Genomic DNA, 18,390 nt, shown 5'->3' on the forward strand with positions numbered 1-18,390 from the left:
CATCTCTTTGTGACACTCCCTCCACCCCCAAGTACTTCTGTGTTTAAATCAATGTATGTCTGCTGCCCTGTGCACAAAACCCACTGGAGTCTCAGTGAGGGAAAAACAACCTGTAAGAAAGGAGGTGAGGTGAGTAGAGAAGGACAGGGAAAGCATCAAGGTGGGAAGAATTTATCTGTAGCCTAAACCAAGCAAATGCAAAATAAAGCAGATGCTTTTAAACGTGCTGGAATCGGACATGCTACCCCAGATTTGGATCTTCCTGGGCAGAGGAAGAAGGGGAGCATGTTAAACCTGGGGGTCATGTTTAAATGGGGACATGATGTAAACATTGTCATGCTCAGAATGAGCTACTTGATCATGCCTCATCTGTGTCTGTTGTTTCTAAGTCTTAGGTATTAGGTATCTTTGAAGGTTAAATTTATAGAGATAAATTATTCATTGCTAAGTAGAAAGGGATGTGTGAAAAATGCAGGCTTCCCCACTGCAACTTAAAAAGACAAAGAAGCTCCTGTGGGTACATACTTGTGGTAGCTGCATATAGGAATAGTTTGGACACTATAGTTTTGATTAAAGGCAGGTTTGAAGTACTGTGGTCATGCTGATTAGATGTGTAAGATGTAACTGCTTTGCGTTGAAGCAAAAAACGTGTTTACAGGAAGAGGAATAAACGGGAAAGGAGTATCTGTGGTTCAAGGGAGAAGAATTATTAATGTTCCGATGACTTTCACAAACTAAAAGTCTGGGAAGTTGGTTGTGGGCTAAGAAAACCACAAGTACTCAGGCTTGGTTTAAATTCAGTCCCTCAAAATTTGTTTGAATGTGTGAGTAGGAATCCAAATATTGTGGTGACAGAAGAGCTGACGCTCTTTCCATCCTTCAGATGTCATTTACAGGACATTGGAAATGCTTGAAGAACCAGAAAGATACACCTTTCACACAAAGTAGTGTAAAATACTACTGAAAATCATCAAGAAGAAAAAGAAACTTAATTTACAGTTTTGAATAAAGTGACACTAAGAGAACATGTGCCACCTTGTCACGTGTTACTTAAGAGATTCTGCCAATGTACCCAAAGTAACTCCATCCTCAAAAAGGGCAGAAGAAAATCATGTCAAATACGATAGTCTTCTGATGTGTCCCATTAGTTATGAATTTCTACAAGTATTTTTCAAATACAAAATAAATTATTCTAAACAGCAATGGCCTTATTAAAGATGTTACAATTAAGGTAACACAAAACATGTCAAAATTGTACAGTTTATGCTGAAAACTGACTAATCTGCAGCTGAAAGGGTTGAAGCTAACCTTGTGCATCAGAGGTATGTTAAAAATTAATAGTAATAGCAACTCCAGAATTTGACCCATGGTTTTCAGAACAGTTTGGAAAAGTATTTTCACACAGTACATGCCCAAACTTTTTTTTTTTAAACTATCCTTTGCATTTTATCTAAGTTGTGTAAGAATTTGTAACCAGAGACTATAGACAAATTACCCATCCAAAGTAAGCAGGAATGTTAACTGGAGCAGAAGAAACAATAACCAGCTTAAACTGCTAAAATATTTTCTTTCATTTGTATGACAACGCTATATAAAAGTTCCAGCTGAAAGTGGGGGCCCATGTTGTTTGATATTGTACAAAAGCAGAGTACAGTGTATGGAGAGAGAGCACAGAGTGCACGCAGTAAAAATCTGACCTGAGAAAGTTGTACGAAGAGTTTTGGGAAGAAGGAGTAGGAATAATGAAGTTAAATTGATTTTGCTGTAGTTAAAATCATATGGAGGTTTGCTTAAATTCCTCTGATTTTGCTTTTGATTTGAGGAGAGGGGTGTGAGAAGCTTGATTTTTAAGCTGGAGTAACCTAAAGAAGCTGCATTATTTCGAAATTCTTTTACTTTAAGGCACTATAATACAGTAGTCTATGACAAGAGAAGAATTTCACTCAATCACAGCCTAGAAATAGCAAATGTTCCCTTGACAGACACCACTAATGTATTTATTGACACCATGAAGCAGTCTTAAGCAGACAGTTGAGCTTCTCAGAATAATATCTGTAATGTTGCACAGTAATATTTACATGCACAAAATGGTTAATTGAACACTTAGGGCAAATTCAGAGCTGCTGTAGTGGGTTTAACTTCTTTGAAGTCAAATGATTTGCACATGCCTGCATCATGGCCGAGTGTGATCTCTTTGGCTTTTCCAAGTTAGGTTGCTGAAGATACTAAGGCGACTGTTTTGGAAATGTATTTCCTAATCGTTGCATTCCTTTTCCACTAAGGATGTGGCTTTGGTCAATTATTTACTTACTCGGCCTCAAACAGATCTACACTTCTCAAAACCTTTCTTTGTTCAGTTTGTACCCAAACCGCACGTCCTTGGTATCGGCTTCTGCAGGAAGTCTGAGGCAAGCGATGGCTGCAATTCCATGTAGCTCTGAAAGATGAAACAACATGAAGGAAACAGTCATGATGTCTGAATTTTTTATCTCCTTTTATCATGTGAATGCTCACTGCATTAGAATATCCTCATCAGCAAACCCTCTGCAGTTACCAAATGTCTCAGCTTTGTTTCAGTGTTAACCAGCTGTAAAAGACATTTTATTGCCTTGTGTATTCTTCCACCATAAAACTTACCATTTAAGTAAATCAATTCAGTATTAGTTTATAGATGACTCTAAGATGGAGAGTTTTTCTTAAATTTATTGTGACTAGCGGCAAGGTACGCACAGGAACCAGTACATTTGGAGCAAGCAGCAACCTGTACTGCAGTATTTGTAGGGGGGGCGTTACCCCATGAGTAATGCAGCGGTCCGCATGCCCTGCTGCAGAAGACCAGCTGGCTGCTGTGTGCTACCAGAGCTGCTTGCCAGCAGGCACGGCTCATTAGGAGCCTAGTTGCAGGATATAACATCTTTGCAGCCAATTAACAATGCTGCTCTTTAAAAAGGTCCAGATCCTTCCTGATTCAGCAAAGCACTTCAATACATGTTCAAAGGTAAATGCTTGATTAAAGTTTTGTGTAATAAAGATGTGAGGTCTTGCGCTTGAGGTTAAACAGGTAGGCGCATTCCCAAATCAGGGCCTGACATGTTACAGTTCTTAAAGGTTTCCAGGAATCTTGAATATCCTGAAATACTGACTTTGCTGATTTCCAAGCTGAGTATAATCTACAACTGAAAAACGAAACCAAACCACATTACTGTGAAGCATGCAGGAAAGCCTTCTAAAATCCATTTCCCCATCATCACTGATGCTTGTCTAGTCAAAGAAATTCTAGCAGACTGTTTACATTTTGGTAACCTTAAAATAAATAAATAAAAAGAAATTACACGAGCCTAGTTTTCTGGAAATGGAGTTTAAAAAAAAAGAAATATTTGGTAAAATGAATTTATTCTTTGTAAAAAGAAGCAATAAGAGTAATTGAGTTGTTATACTCCTCCTGACTGTAATATTTCTGACTGTACAAGGTGGTATTTTGTAGCCTGCTTCCTGTGGCCAAGTGAAGAAGTGCGTATTAGGAGAACCAAAATCCAAGTTTTTGCCTTAGTATTTTATGTAACAATGTGTGCCACTTTCCCACACTTATTTTCTGGTGTATAACATCCACTTATTGTAATACCCTACTGATAAATCATTACAGTATTTATTAGGAAAATGTCTTTGCTCCAGTTCAGTGGGTTAACAGCAGAATCAAAGCTATTCTCTCACTGATTGCGAGTTACTTATAAACGTAACGTTGCTTGTGGACTGGGTCTAAACACCTTACTATGAGATCTAAACTTGACATTTTCTGTAATAGTATATTGAATTGTCATAGCTCACTGCTTCATCTTCTACAATGCCCGATTTTCTTATATTCCCACTGATACAGTGCAAAGCTGCAGCTGACTGCAGGGAGTGTAGACTCAAGCCCCAAATGATTTTTAAATGCAGTTTGTTGTAAGTGATTAATTGGTGAAGCATGCTATGAACGTGGACCATTTCATTCTTCCTCTTACTTACTTTGTTCTGTTAGAGAACAAGTTGAAATAAGTTTTCTGGTGTGTGTGACACCTTGCTTGAATGTTTTCAACTTTTGTTTTCAGTCTGAATTGGGCTGGAGTGGTATTTTCTTTTTAATTTATTATTTGGACCTGAAACTTAAAACCAGATAGCCAAAACAAACATGTTCCCTGTACAGAGACTGCCTAGAAGTAGCTGGAATTTGGTCACAGCCTGCAAGGCAGTCACAGCACCTCCTGTCGAGGTGCTGGCATGTCACTTGTCCTCATGGGGCTGGTGCCAGCTGCCCTGGGGACCTCTGGGCCTGGGGATAGTGGCCTCTGACAGCCCAAATGATAAGACGGGAGTCAGATCCCAGGGGTCTGTCTCCAGTTTCCACTCTCAGATTCACTGGACCTGTTCAGGGGTAAGGCTCTGAGGCTTCACAGGTTACCATGTTTCGGATATGTTGGCGAAATTCTGGTTTTAGTTGGTGTAATGCTTGAACGCCCCAGAGGTGCAGGTTCTGGAAGCAATGAAATCCAGAGAGCTGGGGCAAACTCTGCTACAAGACCAGCCCCCCCAAATCCACATCTGTCACAGCCCACCAGAAATCCACATGAAAGTTCAGTGACAGCCCTGCCTTTCTTTGCCTTGCCCCAAATTTCCGTGTATTTCAGATGAAACATTTTGGGTTTGATGATGCAAGACTCTTTAGGTGAAAACATTCACAGCAAAATGTGCAGCCCCTCCCAGGCACAGGGTTGAGCCTGAGCTGCGAGGCTGCATCAGAAAACAGGCGAACTTTGGAAAAGTTTGGGCCACATGTGAACTTTGCCACTGGTCAAATATAAATAATCCTGCTCAGACCCTAACAGCTGAGTTGAAGCAGAGCTTTTGAAAAGATTGAACTTGGATCACAGTTTTATGGCTATCTCTAAAATATTTTATTGCTGTTTTATGATACCAGAGTGTAAATTATGGGTCTGTAAAGACTTGCGGTGTGAAGGTTTTATCCTTTGCTTATGTACGAAACATAAATAGTACCCTTTTGTTTTTAGGGAAATATATATATATATTTAAAAGTACAGCTTAGGAAGCTATGTGTATTAGTAAGAAGAATACCTTAGTCAATTTTAGTAAAGTGTGGGTACTTTATTTTTATTAGTTGGTAGTGTGTAATTATTTTCAGTCCATTGATGTAGGTCAAATAATTAAAAAAAAGGAGGGGGGAATAAGTGTGTGTTGTATTTATGTAAATACTACTAGAGTGTAAGCAGTGTGTGTAACACTGTAAGGATCAGAGAGGAAATGTCTTTTATTAGATGAACTAATGGAGAAAAGTATCTTTTGGAAGCACAAGCCCTTTCTCAGGTCTGAAACAAACCTTATATAGTTTGTGTGTAAATATAATGAATTGGCTTACACTATGTGTGTACATGTACATACGTGCCTATGCAAATGCAGTTATATAGATGCAACAACAGCTAAAATATTGACTCATTTGTATTAAAATTGCATGGCCATAGTCTCCATTTTTAGAATAGGAATGGTAACAAATGAAAATGTTTAGTCTCCTATTACATTTTTAAAGCTAACATAAAACTATGTAATTCAAGAAATGTGTTATATTTCGGAGTCAAGGGGATTAAAGATCAATTCCCTTTGGCTGTGACTTCATCGGGATTCATCAGTAGCTTACCCTGGCCTTTATCTCTTGGGTTTTGTATCCAGTACTCCTTCAGATTTTGCTCCTTCCCATGTTGAGATGACTCACCATCATTTCCTTCCACTATCTCATGCTGAGTGACCACGGGCAGAAAAATTGTTTTCATCTGCTCCTTTTAGTTAACATTCTTGTTCCCGTAGACTCACTCAGATAAATTTTTTCACAAGTTATGAAACAGTTATTTTATATCTGTGAACTCCACGTTATTCTCCTGCTCCCAACCTTGGCACCAGTGTCCTTTCCAGTCTCTGGGAAAAATGCTGGTTTATGCTGACTGGGATGAAACTGAGGTGCTAAGTGTGGTTCTCCTGTTCTCCAAGACTGGAAGGACTGAGATGGGACATGAGTGGCTATAGTGGTGTGAAATACATGTTTTTACTGGTCCTAAATTATTATTGTTCAAATCTCTTATAGGTAATGTCTTTATTCTGCTAGGAGATGCAGATGGATCACTCTTTACCAGCTGTCAAGGCATATATTGCTGTATAGTCCTTGCTCTCAGCAACATCCTCAGCATCCTGGTGATGGGATGCCTTGGAAGGACTGTGCAGATCAAGCTTCATACTACCTCTGCACTTCAGGCTTTCTGTGCTGTAAGCGCACTGTATAATGCTATGACTACCACTTGGCATTTCCAAGTTGTTTAGCTAGGAGTGTTTTGACTTAACATCTAGAAAATTTGTTGTGATTTTGATGATTTTATGCTTTTTAGGTGGATGAAGCTTTGTATCTGGCTCAAATAAATATGAAAGGTGCTTTTGTATTGATTTATTAGTCCCTATAATCAGCAGAAGTTTCCATGATTGTTAAAGAAATCGGTTTTTTTCCTGTAGTGCATTACAAGCATGCTGTAAACAGTACAAAGGCTGTAATTGACAGGCAGTGTCTGATAAAATTCATTCTTTTGCTGCTGTGCCTAACAAGAACGGGAAGAGATGCTTTTGGTTATTTTGAAGATATATTCCCTAGGACCTATAATATGTCTAGTGGTATCTCTGAATATGTAGAGAGGGTTGTTGAAACAGTGTTATGTATAGAGGTGTACATTTTCCAACTGTAAGAAAGATGTGTCTGCAACCTAACTGCACTCACTTTAGCCGAAATAAACACTTTTGGGAAGAATTTAGCTGAATGGTTATTTTTGGTCTGGCAAAGGGGAAACCAACTGAGTGACTGTCATTACTCTGATGCTGATTACTGGAATTGACCAGCTTAAGGGCAATTTGCTAACTTTGTTTAAAAACAAAACTGGTCTTTCTGGGTCCAACTGTGATTTAGAAAGGGAGGAGCTCTAAACCACTTTTTTTTCCTTTTTTCTTTTTTAAAATAAATTATTTAAAAAAATAAAGTTTCCTAGCCAAAAACATTATCCGAACCCCACACGCTGTGGGATTTAGGGAATTAATAGGATGATTCAGACATACAATCCTCACATTCATTCCCACTCCTGAGAATTTTCCTTAAGGAATAAAACTTCTTTCCTGCACTTGGTCAGAAACAAAACCAAACCCTCTTCTCCTTTTTTTTTTTTTTTGACTGGAAAGTAAGACAACTAATAAACCTAACATTAAGCTCTGGCACACGCTGTAGTCCAGTATAACCTCAGGATGTGAGCGGTGCGACTTTAGCAGGCGTTTGCAGCACTCCTCCCTGTGAGCTAGACTGACATGTTGTCCGATTGCTCCTTCCCTTTCCTCGCCCCTGCTCCATACAGAGACATGTGCCAGCAGGGGCTAAAGGGTGGTTCAGAGTGTTCCCTTTTTATTTTTTTCTTAGTGAGTAGGACAGAAGGCACTGAGAGCACTGCCGTGTGCATTGGTTTTTGCATCTCTGTGAGAAGACAGACCAAGGGCACTGCCTGAGCTCTGCCCCGGAGTAATAGAAAGCTGTGATCTTGCAGCCCTACCGCTCTCTTGATGTAACTCTTTCCTTTTCCTATATGGGTGGGGGGAAAAGGTCATATAAGTTGCAATGACTCTCTTTCTGCAGTAGGAATTAAGAGTACTACGAATGTGCAAAATTCCCAAGGTGGACATAAAGAATCAGTTTATGATGGATTGGTTTCACACTCTTTCCCCTTTTGCTGCTCCTTATCAACAACAAACTCAAACAAAATATATCCTTTCATTTATGCAGGAAATAAAAACAAGTTAGTGAGACTTGGTGCTTGTCCATTGTTGCGGAAGGTGGCAAAGCTGAGCTACGTGAGCATGCGGACCACACCTGAACGAGACATAAACAGCACGTGGCAATAATGGGATAAGATTGCGAGGCTATAGTATAGCACAGGAATGTATATAAATTATAGAGGCTGTTAATATGTTTTGGAGAGCTTTAAGGCCTTTGTGTAGCTGCTTAAAAGTAGTCGTTCATCATAAAGCAGAACTCATAGCTTGCTTAATGCTTTTGCTTAACATTGACCTATTCTCTGATTGGAGGAGTAAGAAGATTCAGAAAGCCCCAGAGTCAGTTTGAGCCAGGAAAAGGAGACATAGCCAAACAACTAGCCTAAAAAACAGGAAAGAGAAAGAACCTGCGTAGATACGAGCAAAAGGACCCAATGCGAGAGAAGAAGACCCCAGACCCGAATATCACTATTGGACCAGACTATGGTGTGAGGGGCGGGAATTTAGATTGTAAGGGTGTAATTGCCCAGGGACGTTAGTGTTAGGGTTCCTCTCCGGAGGCACGCAGCTCGAGCTGTCTAAATTGGTGCACCATAGATAGAATAAATTAGGCTTTTTATTTTGAACGCCTTGATTAGAGATTCTGCTTCAGGGAACCTAGGGTTGAGCCTGAGGGAAGAAGCAGTGCCCAAGGGTGGGTGTGTGTGTGTGAGGAGTCGAAAGGGGCACCCGTCGGCTCACTGGAGTCACCCGCTGCAAAGGGACTCCGGTCCTAGCAGTTGAAGTCTCGGGTAGTGTGTGTGCGACTCCTTGATTGCTGTGTGAATGCTCGGGCAGCAGCTTCTCCCTTAATGCCATACTGCAGTTTAGTTCAAATGCCCACGTGCACATGTATTTTTTTGGTTTCTCCCTCTTAGGAATGCTCCCCTTGGTACTCCTCCTGCCAATTTGATTTAAAGATACCTCTGACATAATCCTTAACATTTTTAAATTCATAGTCTAATTTTTTTTTCCCCTTGATCATTCTTCCTCGATACCCAGGAACTTCTTCATCCATTCCCTTGGTCCCTCTTTTGTTCCTTGAATCGGAAAAGTCTTTTAGCTTACTCTTGTATTACCTGGTTGCCAGTTGAATCAAGTAGTACCAAGCTATCTGGGGATTTCTTGATTTTCTTTCTTTCTTTATATATATATTTATTTTATATATATATATATTCCCCCCCCCTAATTTTTTTGTTCCATTATTTTTATTGCTGGGCTTCCCTGCCAAATTCAGGCCATGTTGGTCAATCTGTTTGACCTGTCTCTCTTCCGTCTTGGTTCATGGAGTCTCTATGAGCTTCTTTTGAAATTCACCTGAGTTCATTTGATTGTTTCAAGCTTCTCTACTGTTCCAATGCTATTTCACAGCTGCTTTTCTTACTGTGTCTTCAGTTTGGGGGTAATCCCAAAACAGAGCAGGTTTACTAAATACCTTGCAGGATTTTCCCTTTCACTGGCACAGTTCTAGGCAACTAGATCCACAGCTGCATTACTTGGTGCATTTTGAAGACAAATGCAACCTGATAGGAGGATCAGAGTGGCTGCCTGCAGTATGTTGCCTTTCATCGCATTCCTGATTCCCATTTTGCTACACCAGATGCTGCCAACATCCTTGTCTCTTAGGCGCTTCTGCAGTCCTGTGTCTCTCCTCCCTTTCCTCTAGCTAATGTTTTGCTGGTGTTTAAATCCACATCCAGTTGTGTTTTTATTACACACAGAGATGGAAACTCTGCCCAATGATTCCTTTTCATTCTCCACCTTCCTTTTGATTTGTCTTAAATATATTCAAGGGGGAAACAGGAGGAGAGATGGAAAAGGAAGGGTTCGGTCTAGACTTCTAAAGCAATTTCCTTTTCCCTACACAGCACAGCTCATTTCCTTCCAGAGAAGTGTGGCTGGGAAGTTGCACATTTCTTCTCAGCGCTGACTTTCCTGAAATTTGTTGAGTCAAAGCACAGCTACTAGGAGTGGTCCAGAGGACCGTAAACACGAGTGTGTGAGTGTTCTTCCCTCTCTTGCTGCCAAACAGAAGAATAAACAGAGATTAATGTGGAAAGGAGAGGGCGGTCTAGATAAGCAGCCACAGGGTGGAAATGTTAAAAGAAAATAGACAAATATCCATAGACACACCTGCACTTGGGTGTTTCTGCATCGTGGGGCCTCACAGGGCTTATTTTTGCCATAAATGTCTCAAGGACAGAAAACTGAGCAATGTGGAGGTTGATGATTTGCCTGAGGGTTAATTACAAGGTTTTGCCTTCACAAAAAAAAAAAAAAAAAAAAAAAGTTATATTTTATGGTTGTAACTTTAACTCTTCATACATTGCATTTAGCCAGAGGAGAGTTTTTTTCTTTAAAATGCATTTACATTTGCTGTTTTTGAATAGTATCCCATTTAGTACTGTTGCATCCACTCATACCACGTTTCTGTGTTTGCTTTAAATCAAATTAATAAATTGCTTTAAGTCAAATTAAAACCAGACCGAAAGAGTAGCGTAGTCATGACTGAGCAACTTTCCTCCTGTGAGTTCAAGATACTCTCTGCTTAAATTTTTCAGGTGAATTAAACTCAGTTTGGAAAGGAAATGCTTCCAAAAAAAAAAAAAAAGACAAAAGTGATGAGATCATAATCTGTCAGCTCCATGGAGTTTCTAATTTAGTTGGTGCCTTTATGTGTTTGTTTACTTAAGAGATGAAATTTCTGTGTTGAGAGTGTGTGGAGACATGAACAGGAAGATGAGCTGGAATCTGACTATGTGCTTGATTAAAGATAATTATTTCATCCATTCAGTTTGACTTTGCTTAACAAGACAAAGTTACGTGGTGTTTATTGTCCTGCCACCAGTAACTGCAGATTCATGTCTGAATAACTGATACTTATTTCTGAGTCTGAAAAAGCTCGTAACTTATTTCTTGTGTTGTCAAAAAATGCACAATGAAACTTTAGAGAAGTACTTCCAAACTATTAGGTATTGCAGTTACGCAGGGACTTGAGTTAGCTGATTTTTTTTTAGTAGAGGAATAGATGAGGAAACTGCCTTTACATTTCATCTCAAAAACGGAAGTTCAGCAAACTCTATAGGCAGAGAAGCTTTAAAAGATCTCCTGCTTCCCAGACCCTTTGCCTTGAATTCCCAGCTACAGCAAACCCTTCTGCTATTAGCCACAAGGTAAAACACCACAGTGTTTGCTCCTTTCCAGCTTGGTGCCATTTTTTTGTGTGAAAGAAAACACCTGTCTTAGGAAGAGGTTGTGTACGGGTACGTACGCTGGTGGGGAGTGGTTACATCCACTTGATCATCCTACATGGGATAGTGCCAAGCTATTGGGGCCTCAAAATTTGGGAGTTGCTATCTGGCATGGGAGACTTTGTGAGGACAAGAAAAAGATGTTATGATATGTAATGTAATGTAGAGACCCTGTTATGGAGCTCACGCTGCAAATTACAGACCTTTTTTGTGAGGGTAGGGGATGCTTCTTACGTGCTTCAGCCAGATTGCAGGTGGACAGACTGGTACAGGGGGTACAACTTTTCCATTTGCGGAGGTGCCTCTGGAGTGAATAGATGTGTAGCTGGTAGCTGAAGGTGCTTGAGTTAGTTACAACTTATTATAATCCATCCAGCTGTGTTGGACTGGTTGGCTCGAGTTTTTGACAGCTGTGGCTGGCAGGGAAATCTCCGCTCTGTTAAAGGGAGTTCTGGCAGTGCCAGGTATTCAAGATGAAATGGAGGTAGGGGGAAAAAAGATCGCTATGACATTTCTACTGGTATCGTCTATCACTGAGTGATCACTGTGGGCTTTTTTTCTTCCTGAAATGTGTAACTGTGTAGTATGGATTTTTGTTTTGGCCTGTTTGCTGTCTATAGTAGGTGCTAAGGCTGCATTTAGTAGATCAGGTGAGGGTGAGAGGTAAAGGTGCTGCTTTCTAAGAGGAGAACGGATACACAACAAATACAAATGATTTAGAAAATGCTACTTTTGTAGCTGTGATCATGGCATTACTGAGGGCTTTTAATACTCAAAACAATGTCAATGCACTCTGACCAAGAAGAGAAACTGCAGTAGTAGGTAATGTTTTTAACCTGCCAGAAGACAGGCCAGTATCTCATGTTTTCAAGTAATTTTTCATCTCGTTTTTCCAAATATGCACTCTAATGGTACGTGGCGGGGCAGGGGGAGACTGACCTGGCGCAAATTGAGGTTGTGAGTGGTTTTGTACATGTAGTTGCTCAGTGTTGCAGGAAGCAGGGCAGTTCCAGAGAAAAACCAGTTGTGTTCCTGGAAAGCCAGGATTTGAAGCAGTGCTATGCTAAATGCTGAATGAGGCAGATCAAAATACATGGAGGCATAGGTGGAAATTAAAAGAAGGAAAAAAACAAGGTATCTAGTTTTGTTGCCTACCATCTGGTAGGACTGCAGAGCCTGAGCTGTGTCCCAGGGTCTGTCAATGGTGTGTTGTATGGCCTTAAGAAAGTAACTGCATCTCAAAGTTCCTGAGGTCTTATATTTGTGAAATGGGGACGATAAGCAAGGTACCTTGAGTTCTAGGGATAAAAAGGTGCTATATAAAAATTGAGTTTTATCACTGTTAATTACAATATGATTATTGATTTATTCTCACTGTAATTTTTACATCAGACACAATTTCTGTTTTTCTGTGAACAGTGTAAGATGATTGAAGGTGCAAAAATATTATAATTTCTCTGAAGGTATTGCTTGGAGGCAACCTGTAAAGATTTAGAGTTCTTTGCTTTGTCCTGGTATGTAACATAGCCTGTAGCAGTAAAGTCTTTTCAGATCCATGTATTTCAGCAGAATTGTTTAGTGCTTTCCCAGTAAATGATCAACAAATAAAACACACTTGAAAAGAAAGCCAGCATTTACTTTCTGTTTTTGAAGTTGTCTCGTATTTTGCAAAACAAGATGGAAGAGGCTAGATCTCGTATAGCATCCACATCTAAAGAACAGCGTGTCTTACGCTTAACTGATATTGGTAGAAGAAAATAGATAAGAAGAGTTACATTTCTTATTCTTACCATTGCATCTCGATTACTGTTGTAGTAGCTGCCTCTTATGCAGAAGGTGCATAAGAATGCATGGCCATCTGTTTGCATCAGGAGTGGCAGTGTTCAGGTTTTATCTCTAGACTAGTAATGCCTTTCCTGTCAAGTGTCTCCTTTTCAGTTTCACTGGCTCAAATAAAATAAAGTGCATTTACATTGAAAACTTAAGCGTGCTCTTAGCAGTCTCTAGATTTGGAAAAAAATGGTAGCTGGCTTTTTTAGTGAACCACCCTTGATTGCAATCTCTAATCTCAGAACTGGTTACTGGGCTCACCTGCCTTCTTTCAGCGCTGTTGCTGAGCTCAAAGCGGCCAGACTCAGGCAGATAACTGTGATGCTGAGTGGAACTGGAAATGTGTATGTAAACGTTATTTTTGGCGAACACTGTTTTTTTTTTCTTTCTTTGGTACAAATGTGATGAATAATCACCGTCACTAAACTGGTTGGAAGCAGGTGGAATAACACGTTACACCATGGACAGAAAGTGTTTTCAAAGTAAAAGAAGTCTTGGAGTTTCCCAACCACTTGCAGGACGAATACTTTCCTCCTGAAATTTCAGGAGGTGGATGAAGACTTAATGGGCTGTGTATCCCTTGACTCTTGCTAACTTCACCTAAGCATTTAATAGCTGCTACAGAAATAAGTGTGACCAGAGAAACATAATGCTTCTCAGAAAGTAGCTTTTTGACTTGTGGCACTGTCCATTTTGTGCCACCCTGGTAGCCCTGCTAAAGCAGCTCAGAGCGAATCCCTCCATCACAAATGCATAAAATGGGTCGAGGATGGATTATTAAAGGTATGTCTCCCTCCCACATCACTGAATTCTTTTCCTCTTTCCTACCCACTGACCTTTATATCAGAAACATTACTGGATATACATCTGGGAAATCAGCAAAATGTTTGTTTTACTTCTTTTCAAAGTGTTTTCCTGGTTTTAGGTGAGTGTTTGACTTATGTTCGTTGGCCCTTGCACAAGAGACTGTGAAAGCTATTTCCTTTTTCCTTAATTAGAGCATGTGGAATATCAGGTTTCTGAGCAGTGAATTTCCTCTCAGGAGATAGGTGAGCATATGTGCTAGAAGTGGTTGTTTTTGTAGACTTGAGAAGTTGGTCCTTCTGTACTTTCCAGATAGTTTCGTAAGCCAAACTTGTACTTTTCATACAGACGGAAGTGCAATCTTCCCCCCCACCCCCTGCCCTTTTTTCTTTTTGGAGTTAAATAGACAAGTGGAGAGTTAGAAATATCTGAGAGAATTTCTAGGAGGGTGGTAATAGAAGCGTGGTAGCAAACATGGTGAAGGCAATAGGTCAACCTAGTTTTTGTGTGTAACTTGATTTGAGTCAGCAGAACTCCACTAGAGATAAAGCTAGCCCTCTGCTTTTATGCTGGTATTTTCATGCATGAGTTATTTGCGGTGCTGGTGAGAAAGGGAGGGAAAAAAAAAAGGGAGAGACGTTTCCCTCTCTTTGCTCGTGTCCTGGTTTTTAAGGTCATGTGGTTTTATATCTGCTGGTTTGTCTGTGTGGGTGGGCAGGTATGAGTCTCGGTCTGTCTTCTCCTTGTGCAACGTCAGGGGGAAGTTCAGGTCGGTGCGCTGCCGGGGCCAGCCCACATCCTTCACCCACGCAGCCCCATGAAGCAGTTGCACACATCAATCAGGGAAAACCCTCAGCTCTTCGCGCCGTTGGAGCAGGTGTGTGAGCTCACGGTGACATCAGATGACTGTCACGTTGCCATGGGGCAGCCATCAGCGCCTGTCGTGTTTTGTGTACAACAGGTCTACCTCCCAAAATAAATAGTCTGATGCAAAACATACAGCTCCAACACTCAGACCACTGATACCTGTCCTTTCCTCTCACAGATGCTCTGGGGTAGAGCGGAGGGAAAGAAGAGCAAGGAGAATGATTTTGCAAAAAATTGCAGATCTCCGTACAAAAACGCCTGCCTAGTGCCAAGCTCTTAAAATTGTCAACCAGTTACAAGCGTTGCAGAGGGAGGAAGGGAAGACCAAGGATGTATCCAGCCAGAAGGGAAGCTGGCTAGATCAGTCGTGACCCAAGGATTGGAGAGTTCTTGAAGGACAGACAGATGCTGTGCTGTGGGGAAAAGTGCTTGCAAAGCTACTGCTTTCATGGCCATTTAGTGTTGGGGTTTTTTTAAGCACCAATACTGCACCTTGTTTTCTTTCCTTGAAAGATGAACCCAGAATAAACGCACACTCACCCTACTCAACCCTCTTTATTTTGGTGTCTCAGAGTTTGTAGTATGCCAACACCTAGCTGTAAATAGATTAACTGTATGAAGTGAAAATACTCTGTGCTTCCCCAAGTGGAGCTGTTGGCTTTTTCCAAGACCTATCTACTTGGACCACCTCTGTTATGGAGTGTGAGGCAAAGTCTGTCCCTCTGTGCCTGGGTAAGTGTAGAAGGGCATCACTGGCTTAATTTGCCCCTGGGAATTCAGTAGAGTGGCTCTGTGTTGTATGAGTACATATGAGACAGGAATTTGGTGTCAGCTTCTGGCACTCCAAATAGGATATCTGTGTACATAGCCTTTATTTTGCTAAATGAATGTAGTATATTGGAACAAGTTATTCTTGGGACATATGCCAGTGGGCAGAGGAGGAGATCCAAGGAGTGCTAAGATGGTAGGTGCCTCCAGTCCTGGGCATGCTCTTAGACAGTTGGCAGAGTGATGTCTCCACCATGTGGGGGTGGGGGTTCAAAAGTTTAATATCTCCAGAAATGGAGTTTAAGGTATCTTTAAATCTGCCTGTAGCACTCTACCCCCTCAGTGCCTTGGGGACAGGACACGTGTACCATCCTTCCAGTTGTATTCCAAACCTTGCTTATGAACAAGTGTATGAAGAAACTCAGAGAATTTAACTTTTAAATGAAATGGCTTATCCAATTATTTTCTTTACATGTAAGCAAGAGAAAGCAAGATTTTAAGAAAGAGTGGTGTTAATCATTATAGAAATCCTTTCTAAAAAAAAAAACCCACTTTTTCATCCGTTAAAATATTGAAGCCTTCCTGATTCAGTGTATTCACAGACATGTAAAAATTACAGGCTAAGGGCCTAGTTGGTTCCCCTTATATTGCCATGCCAACAGTGTTCATGCTGCTCCATTTCACCTACAGATAATAATAGACATAGGTGCCTAGACCCAGGAAAGGAGGCGGCTTCAGTTCTGCTGTGCACAGTTCTTAGATACAGTAGAGCAATTCCGACTCCTACAAGATATTTCCAGCTTTGAAACACTGTTTTGTTTGGTAATGAAACGTAATGACTTAGCAAGTGTATACTTGAATATTGCCGTGAGTGTCAGTTTACATAGATAATGAGACCATCTTCAGCTACATAACTTTTTGTTGGTGCGACTTCTGTGAAAGGGATATGAGTCTTTCTGCCTTAGGATGTGAACTCGCCACCACTGAACAGTTAAGAAGAATCTTCCTGTAGGGAGAAGTCTCTTCCCCCACCCCACCCCTTTGTTTTTCTTTTCTGCCAATAGCCTCTCCTGAAAACAAACTCTTAGACCAGCTGCTTCAGGGTTATGGGTTTTTGCCTTTCCTATAGAAGCTGGTCCCTGCTTGTTTCACACTCGGGAGCCACATGGGTAGTGGTGGCTCTGCTTTAAGTTGTAGGAACTGCTTTCCGTGCACTTGGATAACATTGCACGGATGCTGACCCACAGGCTGAAGCACAGGAGAATAACCATGCAGTGGTCACGGAGGGGTCAGCACGCTTGGCTTTACCGGCTCTGTTTTGCTACTTTATAATACAAATGAGCTCACTCTTCTAATCAGGTTTTCACACAGTGAGGGTGGAACAGGCTGGTACAGATGGCGGGAGAACTGAAGGGGGGCGGGGAGAGAGGGAGAAGGAAAAAAAAGAAGAAAAATATTTGTCAGGCTTGATAGTGTTAATGAAAACATAAAGAAAGGAAGGAGGAAAGCAATGTTTGGAGAGCAAAGAGTGACCTGACAAATGTGACCTCTGTTTTTCCCAAGGGCTTCTGACTTTGAAACCAAAGCTGGCTTTAATGTTCACCAGGTGCCATCAGGGTGTTTTGATTCCCTTTAAGGAAGGGAATTAGCCTTATAGTTTCAGCATCTGCACTTCAGTGAACTTCAGTGACAGGGTGTATTCTTGTTCAGATCATAACCCTTGAGGTTCAAAGGCCATAAACAGCTCAATAATTAATTCTGTTACTTCCACAGGAGGCGATGAACAGACCTGTACACACAGCTTTTGCCACAGCAGCCTTTCCAGTCCTGTCCCTGCTCGAACAGGGTCCACTTGAGCATCTCTGAACAGCCATCCGGAGCAACCGGAAAGCCAGGCAGACCAGGCAGACCGAAGCAACACTGGCAGTAAGATTATTCCTCATGCTAAAATAATACTCTAAAGTTCATATTTTGTCAGCTGAGATTATAGTTCAATTTCTTGGAAGAAGTGAGATGTTATTTTGCTCAAGATATATGGCTCTTTGTCCCCTGTTGTTATATAAGCAAATTGTTGTTACTTATCATCCTCTTTCTGGCTGCTTCCTCTCCATGGGTAATTGTGCCTCTGATATTACCTAGATATCTCAGCCTTGCTTGTGACCGGAGTGTCGCATATAGATTTTAGCTCTTCAGGTGATTGTCTCGTCCTGCAGAAGACAGATTTATAGGAACATTGCATATTGTCAGCCAGAGGAAATGACAGACTGATCGGTGGGGTCTTTGCTCCCCCAACCCCTCGCCCCTTTCCTCTGAGAGGCCCAAGAGCCAACCGTTCCTGGATGGCTCCCCCTCCCCTTGTGAGGCTCAGGAAATTCAAGCAGCTCATCTAATCCCCTGGCGCAGAGGCTGTGTTGCAGCAGGGAGGAAGGCAGGGTAGACAACATGTCCTCGACAGAAGATTTTTTGGGAGCTATCCAAGGGCCAGCTCAAGATCATTGAATTGCTGGTCACTGGTGTAGTGGGGTGGGCAAGATGGCCTTGAGAGGCCACGTCCAGCAACGACTCTGCAATATCTGTGGTTCTCTCAGCCTCAGTACTGTAGCAAATGGATGCTTTAGGAACAGAATATAATTGTATCTCTAACACCTCTAGTTGTACTGCAGGACCTCATGGGTCCAGAAGTGCAACAGGATGACTGCTCCTTCTGCTTGTCAGTACAGTCATCTGCACCCAATATCTGTTCTACGGTCACCTCCTGCTCCCAATTATCTGTTCTACAGTCCATTAATTTAAAAGTGTAGGACCAGAGCAATTTCAACAATAGATTTGGGAAGCTGTTGTGCACCAAAGATCCAAGACTGCTAGTGTTCGCTGAACTGAACATGATGATGTTGTTATTAATAATTGCATTTCATATTGTGGCACAAAATGCAGCTTGTCTTCATCTTTGTGTAGAAGTGTTCAGTTTATACTGTAGTAGTGCTTCTTATTT

General features: G+C 41.2%; 1 long non-coding RNA gene across 1 annotated transcript in view; it reads left to right on the top strand.

The window, feature by feature from the left end:
• LOC127013324 (uncharacterized) overlaps positions 1-17,293 on the top strand; it is a 223,029-nt gene extending 205,736 nt beyond the window's left edge. The window contains exon 6 of the long non-coding RNA XR_007766067.1: positions 17,172-17,293. This is a non-coding gene — a long non-coding RNA (uncharacterized LOC127013324). The remainder of the gene's footprint in view (positions 1-17,171) is intronic.
• Positions 17,294-18,390: the final 1,097 nt, after the last annotated feature.

Source organism: Gymnogyps californianus, chromosome 2 (assembly GCF_018139145.2).
Source record: "Gymnogyps californianus isolate 813 chromosome 2, ASM1813914v2, whole genome shotgun sequence".
NCBI classification, from domain to species: Eukaryota; Metazoa; Chordata; class Aves; order Accipitriformes; family Cathartidae; genus Gymnogyps; species Gymnogyps californianus.